We start from the raw sequence: 12,956 nt of genomic DNA, 5'->3' as shown, positions 1-12,956 counted from the left end.
TTTTATTGCCTACCAGAGTATATGGAAGCGATGGTCTGTGTGAGAAAGCAAGGGTTCTTCCATGTGGCTTACATAGTAGTGGATCTTATAATGGAGAAAATGTGCAGGAAAGAAAGAGAAAGAGGGAGAGACGGAGGGAGGGAGGGAGGGAAGGAAGAAAGAAAAAAGGAAGGAAGGAAGGAAGGAAGGAAGGAAGGAAGGAGAGGAAAAGAAAAGGAAAAAAGGAAAAAGAAAGGGAGAAAATGGACCTTTGAACAGGACATAGCACAAAGCTATTCTCTGCTCTGTAGTGCAAAGGTGTTGCAGGCAGATTCACAGGGGCCAGCATCAGAGATCACGAACACTGGAGCCCCAAGGGAGAGAGAAGGATGGGCAAAGGGGATGCGGGGGCCCCCTCCTCCCACATTTGAGGGTCTGACAGAGAGGTAGCTGCGGATCAGTTAAGATCAGACCAGAGCTGAGCCGGTGACGGGTCCCTCTGCTGGGGTCTTTGCTGATGTGCAGCTCCTCCTTTGGGCTGTCCTTACACACCCACACCCTGGCGGACGGTGCTCCCCAGCAACAGTGAAGGAGGTCAGCCTCTGTTCTAGGCAGACTGAGGACTGAAACCACAGAAGGCTGAAGGGCTATGGCTTTCCCCAGGTCTAAGAGGACCCCTGTACAATGCCTGTCACCTTGACTGAAAGAAGGATGCCTATTCCAGCAAAAGTATACCATTTTTCTTTCCTCCTCACTCTCATCTATGTGCAGGGAGGTCCTGGGTACATCGTGGTGACCCAGGACGTGAATCTGGCCTTCCGTTCCTCCTCCCTCCCTGCCTGCCATGATTGCCCTTCTATTTCCCATCCAGCCTCTCGCACCTTCTGAGGGTGTGGTCCTCTAATAAAGCTAGTCTGATGAACAAGTCAGGGCTCCCTGGCAACCATACATCCGTGTCCTCAACAAATAGCTAAAACTGCCAGCTCCCGGCTGGGTTAGAAGGCAAGGAGGGTCCAGAGGCATGAGTCAGAACTCCTGGCCCCACCACATGGAAGAGGCCTGACTTAGACAAGTTCTTTCTGAACCTCAGTTGCCTGATCTGTGAAATGGGCATCGGTTAAACCGTGCCCCCTTTCTAGGGTGGTTCTGAGAACCAGGGAAGACAGGGCACACCATTCTTTAGCTCAGTGAGGGCCACATAAGGAAGGCCCTTCATAAGCAGCAATGAACCGTGTGTACAAATGCAAAGCTTCACAATATATTCACAACAGGAGGATTCACAACACTGATCAAGTGTAAAGCATTACCAATATTGTTCTCAAGTAGAAATTTTAGTCACAGAGCAAGTGGGAGACATGTTTTGGGGTATGTGACTCCTAGAGCTCATTAGACCTCTCATTCTGTGGAGCATCACTTGGTCCCCATCTGAGTAAACTTATCTTATATCCACCTATCCTATGTCTTTGGGTCCCCACAGAGTCTCAAAGGTTAAAAACATGCATGCGTTGGGGCGCCTGGGTGATTTAGTCGGTTGAGCGTCCGACTTCAGCTCAGGTCATGATCTCGTGGTTCGTGGGTTCGAGCCCCGTGTTGGGGTCTGTGCTGACAGCTCAGCCTGGAGCCCGCTTCAGATTCTATGTGTGTGTCTCTCTCTCTGCCCCTTCTCTGCTCATGCTCTCTGTCTCTCGATAATAAATTAGTGTTAAAAAAAATGTTAAAAAAGAAAACAAAACATGCATGTGTATTCTCTGAAAGGAAGGTACTGTCCATGACTTCATTTTTACGAATCAACTTGCTTGGGCCCTCATCGACTTGTCAATTTCTGATTTTGCTAGCACAATATAGAATTTCTTTTTTTATTTTTTTTTTAAATTTTTGTTTTCAACGTTTTTTATTTATTTTTGGGACAGAGAGAGACAGAGCATGAACGGGGGAGGGGCAGAGAGAGAGAGAGACACAGAATCGGAAACAGGCTCCAGGCTCCGAGCCATCAGCCCAGAGCCTGACGCGGGGCTCGAACCCACGGACCGCGAGATCGTGACCTGGCTGAAGTCGGACGCTTAACCGACTGCGCCACCCAGGCGCCCCTAGAATTTCTTTTTTTAATGTGATCTTATTTCTCAGTCTGTCCTGAGGAAATGTGAAAATACTAGTTATACAAGAGAAAGAGAAATAACCATCAGGGCAGAGATGACAAAGAGCCCAGGGACTCAAGTCAGGGCTTCGCGTGGAGACCCAAAGAGGAGGGAGGCTGGTGGTAGTCAGAGAAGCAGCAGACTGGCGGCTGGCCAAGGTGCGGACTCCCAGGGAGTCTGTCAATCCCCCCATTGTGCCATTTCCTCAGCATTTCTGTGTCTTCTTAAGGCAAGGATGCATATTTCATCTCATCTTTTATTTTCTTTATGGTTTAATTATGAGAAGAAGAGAAATCTAGGCATGAAGAAGGGTTCTGTTTTCCCCCCAAGTGCTACATCCGTTAGAGGTTGCATGTAAATGGATGCCAACACTTAAACAATGAAGAGGAAGTCTAATCTGAAAGGATTCTTTTTCTATTCCCAAATACCACTGCTTACACAATGTAGGAGTCTACTTATGATTCCTTAAGTTACACACACACACACACACACACACACACACACGCACACACGTACACATTGGCCCAGGAAATATTTACCTCACTACAGTTGAACTGGTAAGTATTGGAATAAATATATAAATAAGCAATTTAGTCCTTTTGGCAAGGAGAAAATTTATCCAATAAATATATTTTGTTAAACTATTTGGTTTACACCATAGTAAAATTGTCTTGGAACACAGGGAGGAACAACTTTTAAGAAAATTCCGGGAACAACTCGTGCATATGAATCACCATAATAAAAACATGGTTAATATAATATAAAAATATTAGTATGGAGTTGGTATGTGTACTAAGGCTTTCTTCCTCCTTCTAGTCAAAAAAAGTTTTCCAATAGCCACACCTACCACCCTCCTCCCTCCCCTCCCACCCTCCCCCTTTCTCAAGAAAATTTCCTCTTCCTCATTTGTTTGGACTTGTGTGATACCAAACATAGGAAGGGGTGGGGGAGGAGAGGAACTGAAGGGGCAGGAGGTCAAGGGGAGGTTTTGGGCCTGGGGATTGAGTGGATGCACTTTGCAAGGCAAGCACAGTATACGGAGAAGGCTGATGGGAAAGAACAGCAACAGGATTTCATCCTGAGGCACCATGTTGCTGTTCACTCCATTCTTCTGTCTCTCCCCAGGTGATATCAACACTGCCCCCTGACCGCCCATAGAGTTAAAAATCATCCTCATTCTGATCCCTAAATTTGCAACTCAGACTTTGACTGCTCCCCCCGCTCCCACCCAGCTCCAGACCCACTTAGATTTTAAGAAGTATCTCAAAACCTATCTTAGCCAAAACAAGACAGCTGATTAACATTCCCCCCAAATTTGTGTCTCCCCCAGCTCAGTAATTAGCAGCAACCCGGTTTTCAAGTGGGACCTAAAGGATCATCCTTGATGTCTCCCCGTGCCTGTCCACACTTGTAATCACTCCTTCAGGGAGTCCTCTCAGGTGTCCCTTCAAATATAATCAAAATGGCACTGGAGAAGTCGGTGGCATCGGAGGAGTAGAATGGGGATAACGTTCATGCAAATCCGGGTTCTCCTTTCATTGTTTGTTTCTGCCCAAGGCCACCGTCTGCCTGATCCCAGGTCTACCAGCCTTTAGACCAGACTGCCTGCCCTTTCTTCTCCTCTACTCGCCTCGCTATCAGGTCCAGAACCTTGTCTTTACAAATAAATTGTTGAGCAAGAGTCCAGGTACAAAAGAATGCATACCGTATGCCTGTATTCCTCTAGCAATTCTCAAGCAGGCAAACTACCATCATGGTAGTGATCCATGATGGGGGGCGGGGGGACAGAGGCGGATGGTGACTGGAAGGAATTTCCAGGGGGCTTTCAGTGAGCTGGTCTTTTTGTTTCTTGGTCCAGACACCGTAACACGACTGTGTTCACTTCAGGAAAATTCTTTGCATTTGTGTTCCTCTCTGAATGAGCAGAGATATACTTCAGTAAAAAGTTGACTTCAACAAAAATGTTATTGAGACATTTGGAGAAGATTAAACAACTACTTCTGAACCAAAGATGTTCGTCAAACGTCAAGGCGTCTGCCTACTGAAGATATATGACTTAATCCTTGGTGCCCAAAGAGATTCCAAAATGCATCCTCGTTCGCCGACAAATGAACTTTTCCTCCCATAATACAAAATCACTCATGTTCTTAATTCGACTAAAAGAAAAAAAAATAGGAATCAATCACTGCTAAACTTCAAAGACTTATTAGAACATCTGAAATGTGAGCAATATTACAAAAACTTGGGTAGGGACCGTCTGGGACAGATAACGTGACGCATGTAACAGAAGCCAGTGCTCCGCTGAGCCTGTCAAAATTATCCTGAGACTCCCACTGAATCAGACTGTCCTCTTTCTTTAAAGACCCTAGCAGAGCAACTGTGTCTTACCATATGTCTACCTTCCTTTTTTTTTTTTTTTCTTTCCTGATTGTCTAAAATGGGAAGGATGGAACCCAGAGGAACTCTGGCCAGATGTTCACTGCCCTCCTTGCAGACAGCTCCTGCTGACATCCCTAGGCTCCTCTGCCAAAGGTGGGAACCTGTCTGGGTTGCCAGTGACAACAATGGAACCCCTGCTGGTGCCATTTGAAAAGGCCAGGACAACGCCCCGCATAAATAGCCCCCCACCAGCCTGCCTCAGGTACTGAGATCCCATCATCAGTACTTCCTGGCCTCTGCAGCCCCTCTCCACTCCACCCTCTGCCAGCACTCGCTAGATCTTTCACTCCGGGCTCAGAAGGGCCCGGCTATCAGTTCTCAGGACATATTGTGACCTGAGGCAGTGCCAAGTTGCTCAACTTGTAACCTAAACTATTCTCAAAGCATCTGCAAGGCAGAGGAGAAACAAATGGGGAGTTTTATGGTTGATTCATTCACTCAGTAAGTACTTAAGGAGCACCACTTCGTCAGGCACTGTTCTCGGCCCTAGAAGCACAGCAGTGAGTTTATACCATTAAATTTTAGTGACAGACAATAAACAAAACAGATAAACACATTATATAGTATATTAGAAAGTGATGAAGTGAGGGGCGCCTGGGTGGCTCAGTCGGTGAAGCGTCCGACTTCGGCTCAGGTCACGATCTCGCGGTCCTTAGGCTCGAGCCCCGCGTCGGGCTCTGTGCTGACAGCTCGGAGCCTGGAGTCTGTTTCAGATTCTGTGTCTCCTTCTCTCTCCGTCCCTCCCCCACTCACACTCTGTGTCTCTCTCTGTTTCAAAAATAAACATTAAAACAATTTTTTTTTTAAAAAAGAAAGTGATGAAATGTAATGAGGAAGAGGATGAAGAGAGCAGAGTAGGAAGAAGCCAGAAACTGGAGAATGGTTACAAATAATGCTGATTTTTTTCTTAAAAAGTACTGATGTGGTCATCATAAGGAAAATCAGAATTTCGTCAGACCTCCACACACTTATGATCAGGTTCAGTATTGTTGTATTTTGAATTCCATGTAGGGGTGGAAAAAGTGAGCATTTGGAGTCCCTAACCTGTCCCTGACCTGAGGCAGGGGTATTAAGTGTGCTCACTAGCCTCAGTCTGAGCTCAGTGTGGTCACCGCTGTCCGCCTAGGGCCTTGCGTCCCAGTTCTGATCATTGGCGTCCACCTGATGGTGGACAGACCACAGCCCTCCACTACGGCCCTGTGACTCGTCTGGATCTTCAAACGCCCTGACTCTGAACACCTGTTCTGATGGTCTTTCTGAGTCCCATCCTCCCCCGATGCTCCAATGCTTATGGCCTGTTTTCTCCCTCTTCTTCAGCTAGTCTGGTTTTGGAAACCTGGAGGCAGGGTTGTGCCCTTGTCCTTGACAGTAGCCATCCCCAAAGTCTAAAAACTCCTCTGGAGTCCAGTCCAGAATGAGGCACCTTGGGGTTGCACAGCCCAGTCCCTCAGCCTGCCTGACTATCCTTTCACGGACATCCACTGATCGCTGCCCATGTTAGGACAAACCTTTTGTTCCGCGGTCCTTCAGGTATGGGAGCAGAGTTTGTCACACCCTGAGAGACTAACTGCTCCTTGAAGCACTCCTTAGCTGGCCTAGACTCTGGCTTCCTTCCACCTTCACACCTGTGAGAAAATCTAATTTAAGACCCAGGCCTCCTCTCCAACAGCTGGCCCTTTCAAGTGCACATGTACACTATCATTCATTTCCTTGAGTCACCCCCTCCCCCGCCAGTGGTTTTTTTTTTTTTTTTACAGCTTTATTTAAGAATAATTGACATTTACTGATTTTTTTAGTAAATTAAGAGTTGTGCACCCATCACTACATTCCAGCATTAGAATATTCCCAGCCCCCTCAAAAAGATCCCTCATTTGCAATCTATCCCCACCCCCAGCCCCAGGCAACCACTAACCTACTTTCTGTCTCTACAGATTTGCCTTTTCTGGACGTTTTATGTAGATAGAATCATATCATCTGTGGTCATTTGCACCTCGCCTCTGTCCCTTAGCGGACTGTTTCTGAGGTTTATCCATGTCGTGGATGTTTCAGGGGTTCAGTCCTTTTTATGGCACAGATACGCCGTGTTTTACTTCTCCGCTCACCCGTCGATGGACATTTGCACTGTCTCGAGATCTGAATAATACGGCTCCATGAACGTTCACGACCAGTCTTTGCATGCACACGTTTTCGTTTCTCTTCAGATTTTTTTTGTGTGAAAATCCTCTTCCAAATATAAATAGAAGTAGTCCATGACGGGTTGGCTTCAATTCCTACAGCTTAAGAACTGGGGGGGGGGGACGTCAGGGAGGAGAAAAGGGTAGATGGGAAAAGAGAGAGAGCAGTGGATTTGTCTCCCTAGGAGGAAAAGAGGGAAGGCAGAGGCAATCACGCTCCCACTCGTATGTTTTGCTCAGTAGTTTGGACGGAAGTAAAATAAAGTGGCCTCTGGGGGATTGTAGCTCCAGGCAATCACAACATTTCGTGAAAAAGCCAATCCATTGCTGAGATGTCTTCAAATACATGGACCGTCCGCCTGTGTTGATTGCAGACCTGGGTGTCATCCTTGACTTCTCTTTCAAGAGAAGTCCTTGAAAGACTTCTCGTTCTTTCTCCAACAGGTTCAATCTCTCTCAAATGTCCTCCATTCCATGCCTTCACTCTAGTTCAGGCCCTTATCCTTTCTTGTTTTGTTTGTTCTTATCTCCTTGTTTCCTCACTGAATCCTGTCCATACCATTCTCTGCACACTTCCGGAATAGACTGTCACTCTCCTGACCAAACTGATCAAGATCTCAACACCCCGGCTTGTGTCTCAGCTTCACCTCTCACCACCCCCCCCACCTTCCTTCCCCTAAATCCACACTTTACACTCAGCCTTTTCTCAAATACTTTGTCTCCCAAATATCCTGCTTCTCCTTGCAGTCTTTTGAAACTGCCTCTGCCTGACGCTTTTTCCTCCTTGACCTGCCCGGCTACTGCCCTTCCTCAAGTCTCATCCAAGGCACCACTCGTCTCTGGAGGCCCCCTATGGCCCGCACAGAATTGGGGCAGGCACCCAGAAGTCATCTTGCCTCGTTGTAACATCTGTCACCTGGTGCACCAGCCCATTTATATGTCCTTCCTCCCCTCTAGATCAGAAGTCTCCTGAAGACCAAGGCAATGACCTCTTCACCACGCAGCCATCCTGGGCTCCGGTATGGTACATATTTATTGAAAAATGTCACCAAATGTCAAAAAGAGAGAGAGATGTCCAGAAGAAAGCACTGGAAGGAAAGCATGGAACCGTCCACTTTTTTTGTGTCTTTATTAATCCAAAAATGTTATTCACACACATAGGAAGAATGGCAACGACTTCAAGATGGCAGCTATTGGATCAGCTGTGAGAGTATCTCACACGCTGCTGTTCATGGAGCAGCATGTGAGTATCTAGGGCTGGTTCCACCGCTCAAGAGCCGGGGCACTTGGTGCAATTTACTCTGCCTCTCTCCATCTGTCCAAAGAGCTGCTTATCTCACAGGACTATTGGGTGAACCTGGTAGGCGAATGCGGATTGTGGCGTTTTCAAATTACAGGATAATTTATAAATATAAGCAATTACTACGTACTTCTGTTCCTCTACTTTTTCAAAATAAACCTTTGCTGTCTTAGAAATTGCACTTACAATAATTTTATTACTGAGATGAAATTATAAAATAATTCCTTGCATTAGCCTCGTATTTCGACTCTTCCAAGTACTTTCACGTCCATTATCTCATTTGATCTTCATAAATGAGATGGGGAAAGTAGCAATTAGCATCTTCATTTTATAATTAGTGAAACTGAAACCCGGAGATGAGGCGACTTACCCGACAGAAGCTATTGTAAGCTTCTGAGAAGGGACCCTGTCTTCCGCTTCCTCATTAGGTTCTGCAGCTGCCATATCAGACTTCTGAGGGTTTCAACTCTGAAATGTTTCCTCTCCCACAACCCCAAACAACACACACACCCACACGTACACACGTGCACACACACTCCAACCCCTAGGCAATCGCTGTCAGCTTCACACAAAATTTCATCCAAGAAAATCCAGGGAGGTTGAGACAGAAACACATCTCAGACTCCCCGGCAGTCGGGCAAAGCACAACACTTGTTTCTATATAAAACGAAACCTCTCATTTCAGGAGCCATTGGGGGGGGGGGGGGATCTACCGAACTTCTGCATGGAGATAATAAAAATATCTCCTGTTATTCCCTCAAGACAGAGTGTAGATGTGCTACCTGTTAATTTACTGTCGATTTCTTCATTTTTATGTAATCTCCTCTAGTCAAGGTAGATTTAATTCCATTTTCATCTTATGTACTTCCTTTCAAAGCTCGGTGATTTCTTTTCTATTTTTATTCATTCCTTTTGCTTCCTATCAATTTTTATATCGAGTTCCATTTGGCAAGGGGTAGTAATAAAAATATTCCTCATGCTCTAATGTTTAAATTTGCCATCGCACTTTAAGGGGGTTCTCTTTAAGGGAGAACGTCACCCCTTCACCCGGCGCAGCTCCCGGGCTTACAGAGGGCAGGAGCGCCGCGTCCCGAACGGTTCTGCACTGTGGTCCGAAATTCTCTTCTTCTGGCATTTTCTTTTCTTTTTTTTTTTATTTATTTTTGAGACAGAGCATGAACGGGGGAGGGTCAGAAAGAGGGGGACACAGAATCCGAAACAGGCTCCAGGCTCTGAGCTGTCAGCACAGAGCCCGACGCAGGGTTCGAACTCACGGACCGAGAGATCATGACCTGAGCCGAAGTCGGCCGCTTAACCGACTGAGCCACCCAGGCGCCCCTGGCGTTTTCTATTTACTAAGCACCTACCGTGTGCGGGGCACTCTGCGTGCGGGGTAATCCGAGTCAGATGGGAGGTGAAAGAAGACAGCAACAGACTAACAGCTGTTTGTGATGGCAGCACAGATGTCATGAGGAAGGCGCCCCCCTGCCGTGCGGAGGAGGTGGCAGCCGGCGACAGACACCAGCCGTTGCAAACCGTGTGCTTTTCTGCCCACCTAGATGCAAATGCGGGGTGTGGCACACTGGGACCGTTCTGCAGCGGCTGGCCATGGGACGTAGCAAATACTCTACAGACAAGCGTCTCTGGTGTGCTTGTCCAGGAGCCTGGCCCTGCAGTGGGTCCTGGAGATGTTAAGGGGAGGGTGGTGCTAATACCATTGGAGACCACAGACACGGGTTACAGACTTTCCATCTTCCCAACTTGTCAGCCCACCTCTCGTTCCCCGGGGGTCTGAAGAGAGCACTGTGGCTCAGAGTAAGGCTCTGGAGCCAGGATGCTCTGGTTCAAATCCCAGCTCTGGGCCACTGGGTGAGTTACTTGACCCCTGTAATTGAGTTCCCTCAGCTGCACAGTAAAGGGGGATCCTTATGAGGACTTACCAAGTGAGTCGCTACAAGCAATGCTTAGAACCGCACCTGGCACAGCGAGTATCCGTTATCACGATGCGTGTTTGGTATCCTGAGGATCCCCAGTTTTGGTTTTTCAAGAAGCAGAACCCACAGGTTCTGTGGCCCCGGTTCACCCTTTCCAGGATGCCCCGGTGGACCTGGTGCGGTGGCTGAAGGCAGCAGGTGTGATGCAGCTGGGACCCAATTTTAGCCGTGCTGACATAACTGCCCCACCCGGCGGCTGCCCCCCACCTCTAACTGCCTTACAACTTCTCCGTCCCCACCCAAGCCCCTTCCTCCCATTGGGAAGGGAAGCGGCACTTGTCTGAGTAAGTTTCCAGTTCGTGTGGTTACTAAGCACAGAACAGGGTAACTGCCTCATAGAAAACACCCGTGACAGAGTGATGAGGTCAGGGTGGTGGTGACTTTAGAGCAATTGACTCAAAACCCTACAGCCGGCAAGAGCCAGAGGAGAAATTGGACGCCACACCTGTCCTGTTTCCAGTGTCTGCTCTCTCCATGCTTCATCATAGTTCAAGTGTTGTGAGAAGGCACACACGTAGGTCCCTGCACCCCGGGAATAGACTTAAGATTCGCTGTGATCCTACTGCACCTGTATATGATGCAGGAGTGGTGAGGGGTGTTCAGGGAATCATTGCCCCCAGGTACAACTAGGAAAGGGTCACAAAATAACATCATTTCCTACTTTATCACCCACCCGTATACCACAAACGCTCCTCTCAAGTTTAGTTATCTAGTCACTCTTTCATTCGACAAGCAAGTGTTAGCACCTACTATGTGCCAGGCACTATTTTAGACACTGGGCTGAGTAGCAGTGAACAAAAGAGGCAAACTAATCACAGTTGGGCTTTACATTTTATTAGTGTACAGGTAGAGGAGACGGACGCTAAACAAGTAAATACATAAGCAGGCGAGTTAATTTAAGATTGTGGTGTATGCGGGGCGCCTGGGTGGCTCAGTCGGTCTAGCATTCGACGTCGGTTCAGGTCATGATCTCATGGTTCGTGAGTTCGAGCCCCGCGTCGGGCTCTGTGCTGACAGCTCAGAGCCTGGAGCCTGCTTCAGAGTCTGTGTCTCCCTCTCTCTCTGCCCCTCCCCCACTCACGCTCTGTCTTTCTCTCTCTCAAAAATACATAAACATTAAAAAAATTTTTTTTAAAGATTGTGATGTATGCTGTAAAAAAGATAAAATAGGGCATTGACATAGAGAGAGTCATTCATCACTCGGCAGCCAAAGTGAGCTTTTAAAAATGGGTATCGGCTCATTTCACACCCCGGCTGTCAATTGCGTTGTACTTGAAATAAAATCCAAACTCCTTTTCATGTCTTTCAAGGCCCTACATGATCTGGCCTCCCTCCAACCTTATTTCTACCATTCTGTCCCTCCTTCAGTAATCTCCAGTTGTTCTGGCCTTCTTTCTGTCCTTCAAAAATATAAAGCTCCATTTCTATTCCAGGCTTTGGATTCGTGGCTTCCCCTTTCTGGAACATTCCGCCCCCACCAAGTCCCCTTCCACGTCCCCAGCTCTTTGAACTCATTTTTTATCTTTCAACTAAAGAACACCTCCTCAGAGAGTCCTCCCTGATTACTCTACAACCATATCATGCTAATGATCTTTCCCTTACTGGGTTTTTTTTTTTCTTCATATCTGAAAGTATGTGATTTTTCCTTGTTGTCTCCCTCTCCTATTCATGAGGGCAGGGACTCTCATTCACAGCTGCATCCCCAGTGCTGAGAACAGTATCTGTCACATAGGAGGTGCTCGTTCAATTGATCGAATAAATGAAAGCATTTCTGCACACGACGGCCAGGAGGGAATCCTGACAATCAGAAAATGAGACATGCTTTGAAAGATGGCCCTTCAGACACCACAAAATCTTCTATTTAATAAGCCTACATAACCAAAATATTGGGAAGGAGAGACTGTGTGAGAATACAAAACACAAATAGCATAGTCTTCGGATTCCAAAGGCTCTGAAACTGGTGATAATTCGGAAAGTAACTATTTGGAAAGTGCAAGCCCTGTTACAGGGCTTGTAAAGGGACGTTTGCAAACTGCTTTTCCGTCCTGGAGACCAGAAGCTGGGTCAGCACCCACCTAGCCCTTGCTATAGATGTCATAATAAACACAAAACAACATCAAAAGCCGGGGGCTGCTTTTCTAATGTGGTTTCTTTCCATATTTTTTTCTCTTTCCCTGAAAGAAAAGCAACAGGAAATTATATAACCGATTATTCAAAGTAGTCTGTGGATTTTGAGAAGGGCCACAGAATTCCAGAGATGAGAGGAATTTTTTAAAAAACGATGGATTTGGGTAGCAGGACCTTTTGTTCAAACAAAGTATTAAGCGGAAAGAACATGTTCGTACACAGGAGAGAGATGAAAGCAGTGGAGGGCTGCTTGAAGTCAGGTTGGCCCCTCAACCCCCTGGACGCCTCCCTGGTACCCAGACAGGAGCGCAGGGGGAAAGCTCCCGAGCTGGCCTCCCCTCTCACTTCCCAGGCCGTGACAAGGAAAACGCCAGCCCGTATCACGAGGGCAAATAAGGCAATCTCGTTGCGGACACCCAAATCTAGGTTCCTGAGACTGGTTCATCCTTTCAACTAAAGCAACCTTTCAAAAGGATTGAATAATATATTCAAAGAGAATTCCCCGGGCCAGGCTCAACGGGCTTCTTCCAAGTACCACCCTGTCTTGTAAGAAACACCTCATCCTTCGCTAGTCATCGCGTTGCGTCCGCTGCCGTGTGCCTGGCGGCCCCGGCCAGCCTCATTCTGGGCCGGTGTTAGAATTCATTTCTCAACTGGTCTTTTGAAATATTGCTAAGCTCGGGATGCCATAGCTTGCAGGATTCGATTGTCTCCGGAAAGCACTGAGGAGAGATACAACGCAGAGATTTGTAAAGCTGTGACAAAAGCAGACAGAACTTAGCGGAAGGCACACCTTTCTGTATGTGTT

The 12,956-nt window shown here is 47.2% G+C and overlaps 1 long non-coding RNA gene across 2 annotated transcripts in view; it reads right to left on the bottom strand.

The window, feature by feature from the left end:
- Nucleotides 1-9,544, bottom strand: part of LOC147579202 (uncharacterized) — a 39,843-nt gene extending 30,299 nt beyond the window's left edge. For both annotated transcript variants that reach the window (XR_015253658.1, XR_015253657.1), the window contains exon 1: nucleotides 9,395-9,544. This is a non-coding gene — a long non-coding RNA (uncharacterized LOC147579202). The remainder of the gene's footprint in view (nucleotides 1-9,394) is intronic.
- Nucleotides 9,545-12,956: the final 3,412 nt, after the last annotated feature.

This window comes from Puma concolor, chromosome B4 (assembly GCF_028749965.1).
Source record: "Puma concolor isolate L17-30 chromosome B4, mPumCon1.1.hap2, whole genome shotgun sequence".
NCBI classification, from domain to species: Eukaryota; Metazoa; Chordata; class Mammalia; order Carnivora; family Felidae; genus Puma; species Puma concolor.
Note: the sequence above shows the minus strand (reverse complement) of the source record. Positions and strands in the feature narration are given on the sequence as shown.